Source organism: Hemibagrus wyckioides, linkage group LG20 (genome assembly GCF_019097595.1).
Source record: "Hemibagrus wyckioides isolate EC202008001 linkage group LG20, SWU_Hwy_1.0, whole genome shotgun sequence".
Lineage (NCBI taxonomy): Eukaryota > Metazoa > Chordata > Actinopteri > Siluriformes > Bagridae > Hemibagrus > Hemibagrus wyckioides.
Window position 1 is genome coordinate 14,650,864 of NC_080729.1, and position 4,792 is coordinate 14,655,655.

Here is a 4,792-nt window from a genome sequence, read left to right on the forward strand (position 1 = left end):
GGAACCAGGACTTATTGTATCTCCTTCTCGTGGAATGACGGGGATGCTATTTACTCAACTAAATATCGCTGTGTGACCAATCTTACCTTAATATAAGCTTATAAAATAATTAAAAACAAAAAAAAATATGAGATGGTGTGACATTTATGCAAAAACATGCCTATGTTCTTGTGCAAGCAAAGTATGAACCTGTGCAGATCTCCCTGTTTTGGGGTCGCCACAGCAGGTCATTTGCTTTGATTTGGCACTGGTTTTACGCCGGATCCCCTTCCTGACTCAACCCTCACGTTTAATCCGGACTTGGGAGCAGCACTGAGGGTTAACTCTTCAGTGTCTAGGTTAGCACCCTGCCGGGAAATCGAACCCAGGGCGCGGCAATGAGAGTATGGGATCATGCCGATGGACCGCCAGGAAGCTTGTGCAGATCTTCATTAATGTTACAAAATTCATACAACGAAGCAACAGCAATGGTTTTTAATGGTAAACAATATAATATATTTAATCTATATACAAAAAAATTCACTGATTCGATGATTATATGTTTTTCTTTGCTAAACAGCATTTTTATGTAAAACCAAAACTAGCAGATTGTAATAGCATGCTATACCTATACCTATTGTCAGTGCTTCTGACCAATCAGATTCGAGAAATCAGCAGCAATGTGGTATAAGGTGAAGACGAGATTTACATTTGTATCGTTGTGAAGTCAGACGCTGAAGAAAACAGCACTAATCTCCGTCTATAACTTTTCAGGTGGAAGAGGAAAAGTGCCTGGGAACGTCCACTATGTTATTTTGTGAGTGAGAAATTGTGCAATTGTGGGCTGATTGCAGAGTCTCACTGAAGAGTTGTGATGTTTGAGATTTGCTTCCACTTTTTTTTTTTTTAAACAGCTTTTTGGAGTCAGTTTATACGTTTGTTATTCCTAGTATGCTTTCATGTTCTCTTCAATTCAGCCTGAAATTTTTGTCAGTGGTGGCTGGTGGCAATATTAGATGAAAGGGCTAAAATCTAATCTAATCTAATTGTTTCTAATGTAATTTACCAATAGCTTGACAATTATGAAATATGAAATTATATCCTGAGGTCTCATTGAAAATAATGAGAATGATGACAACAATGACAACAACCAAATTAATAAAAATATATATATATATAAAAATAAATAATAATAATAATAATAATAAGAATAATTATTATTATTATTATTTATTATAATAATGCTAATAATAATAATATCAAAAACAACAATAATTATTATTATTAGTTTAATTAATTATTTGTTTGTTTATTTTTCTTTGTTTTTTTATTATTTTGGTTGTTGTCATTGTAATAGTAATAATAATAATAATAATAATTATTATTATTATTATTATTATTATTATTATTAACATTATTTTTTTTATTATTGTTCCAGTTGTTAATATTAATAATAATAATATTAATAATAATATATTTTTTAATTTTTTTTATTATTTTGGCTGTTGTCATTGTTGTTGTCATTATCATTATTATCAATGAGACCTGCTAGTTTAATTGTCAAGCAGTTTAATATTTTTTTTCTTTATCCACAGTAATGGATGTAAATGTTTGCTATAACTGCATATATATGAAGCAGCCGATTCTGAATCAGCAAAACGTATCAGAAAGGCTCAGTTCATGACCTTTTGTTCCGGGTAAATGCCTCGTTTGCATATGTCTTTGTAGAAGAACTGTAATCGAAGTCATTATCGAATAATTAAATGACGAGTGCATTTCCTCGTTTTCGGTTTGCCCCTTTGAGTTCTCTGAAATGTAGCTCGATTACTGGTGTGTACTTAGAGAGATCTGTTTGAAAGGACAGTCCTTGAACTTGGATTGTTGTGTGCATTTTTGAAGAAATGACTTCTGACAGTGTACATCAATTAAAACAGCTTTAGAGATGATTCATTTTCCAAGTCTCTCTCTTTCTCTCTCTCTCTCTCTCTCTCTCTCTCTCTCTCTCTCTGTGTCGATCATTTCCTTTTCTTCTCCTCTCGATTTATCATACACACTTTCACCTAACTGGCCTTTATTCACACTTATCTGTCAGGATTGCTTGCTCATTTCCACTCTGGAGATCTATTTTATTCAGTTTATTCATTTATGTATCCTCTTCAACATCTCATAGTCTTTTATTTTCTATCGCATGTCTGTCTTTTTCTCAAGTTTAACCCCTTACAGAATGCGATGTATTGTCTTTCTACAATCTCAGTATCAATCTGATTAATAGATGAACTAATATATGTTGATATACACTATATAGCTAAAAGTTTCTGGACATCTGACCAACATATTTATGTTTTATGGGCATCCTATTCCAGATGTTGACCCCCTATGCTGAAATAATAAGCTTCACTCTTCTGGGAAGGATTTCCAGTAATTGGTGGATCGTGGCAGTGGGGATTTGTGTTCATTCAGCCACAAGAGCATTAGTGAGATCAGACACTGTGGTCAGGTGAGGAGATCTGGGATTCAGTCAGCATATCCCAATCGTATGCAGTGGGGTTGAGGTCATACTGTCCACTCAGGAAGACTCAATTTCTTCCATTTCAACGTTGACAAACATGTCTTCATGGAGCTTGCTTTGGGCACAGGGGCGTTATGTTGTCAAGTTTTGGCATAATTTGTGTGCTTTTGTGTGAAAATTGTGTGCTTCTAATTTGGTTTGCCGGAAGAACCACATACAGGTGTGGTGGTCAGGTGTCCACATATTTTTGGCCATATAGTGTATATACACTTTTTTATATTGGATATAACATTGCAAAATAGAAAATTCTCACTTTATCATCATTCATATAATTCTATTATTATTATTATTAGTTGTTGTTGTTGTTGGATGTTGCTGCATGCTGTATCATGGCTGACCCTGTGCTCTGACCTCTGAGCTTCCTAATAAGCTGGGATATGCAAAAATTGGGGCGGTGGTGGCTCAAGTGCTTAAGGCTCTGGGTTGCTGACCAGAAGATCAGGGATTCAAGCCTCAGCACTGCCAAGTTACCACTGTTGAGCCCTTGAGCAAGGCCCTTAATCCTCTCTGGTCCATGGGTGCTGTATCATGGCTGACCCTGTGCTCTGACCCCAACCTCCAATGATGGAATATGTGAAGAAAGAATTTCACTGTTCAGTAATTTATATGTGACAAATAAAGGCTATTTTTTTGTTGTAGTATGGTTCTTCTTCTTCGTCTTCTTCTTCTTCTTCTTCTTCTTCTTCTTATTATTATTATTATCAGAAATTGCAGAGATAACATTTAATTTTTTTTTATTTAATTTAATTTTAATATTAAAAAAAAAAAGAAATTATAAGCAATATAAAACAGTTAAAGCATCTGTTTCTTCTGAAACCTGTGATGGTCTCTGATATGTACCTATTAGGTCAAGACCAGCCATTACATCTATGACCATTAGCTGTGAAGTGAGAAGAGGATTACCCTTGTCCAAAAATATCAGAGATAATGTCAGATGATTGCAGTGAAACCAAAGGCTTTTCCTCAAGAAAAAGGAGACTAGGAGAAAAGTGAGACTTTGCCCCAAACATGACTCAAGTCTTACATGATTCTTGGTATTTTGCAACCCTCAAAGGACATAAATATATTGTTTACATGAGTATCTCATTTAGCTGCCTTAGATTCAAATTTGTGTCAGAGTTTTAAGAGATTTAATCTTTCTTTTCTTGGCTGATGTGGCTTAAAAGCAGTAACAGAACAATAAATAATACATTGAAAGTCTATATCACAAGCTTTCCCTCAAAGGAAGTGGTGCTCAGTGGTTAAGGCTCTGGGTTACTAATCAGAAGGTTGTGGGTTCAAGTCCCACCACTGCTAAGCTGCCTCTATTGAGCAAGTATCTTAACCCTCTCTGCTCCTGGAGTGCTGTATCATGGCTGACCCTGTGCTCTTACCCTGGCTTATGTGAAGAAAATAATTTCCTGTAATGTAGCGTATATGTGACAGATAAAGGTTGGTTCTTCTATAACACAGCAATTACATACTATGACCTTTACACCGCTGTCACATGGTCACCTTGATTTCTGCCGAGGTGTCGATCCCATTCCCGTTTATATTGGGCAATCTTTTGTAGAGACATGTTGCTCAATCGTTGCGTGACTTCTCAAGGGAAAATACTGGCTGATCTTCTGCTCAGGCTGGCTTCCTGATTGCAGACTGCTTGGAAATAACACTGGAGCAGAGCTGATGAACTTGAAAAAAGCAGCTGCAGTTTTAACGAATCCAGTTTTCTTAAGACAAACTAACTGGAGTTTTTATACGGGTTTATTCAAATCACACACATTTGTGCAAATTATTTAGCTGTAGACTCTCATAGAGTATTCTTTTATTCATTTAATTCAATTGTTATTTTATTTTCATTTGTTACCTTTTCTAACCTGATTAGCAATCTAAAGGTTTGAACCTGTTATATTTATTTATAGCCATAATCTAGTAATGAATAGTTTAAGCATTAAATAATTCTTCAATCAGGTCAGTTGTTTATCTGCTTTTTATATGAATTTTATGACACTTGACTCTTAGACCCTGGTGTACTTATATTCAGTATATTTATGGATCATAGCACTCTAATATAAAATATAAAGAAGATCCAACTTTTCAACATTTTTAAAACAGCTTCTTTCCTTTTCTGGGGGGTTATTTACCCACTGAGGCGTTAGAAAACTGCTCAGGTCTGCTAAGAAAGCACCACATATCCCTCTAAGCTGCTTGGCCCTTCCAGCCGTGAAGGATGGAGGTGTGTGTGTGTGTGTGTTTCCAGGTTTA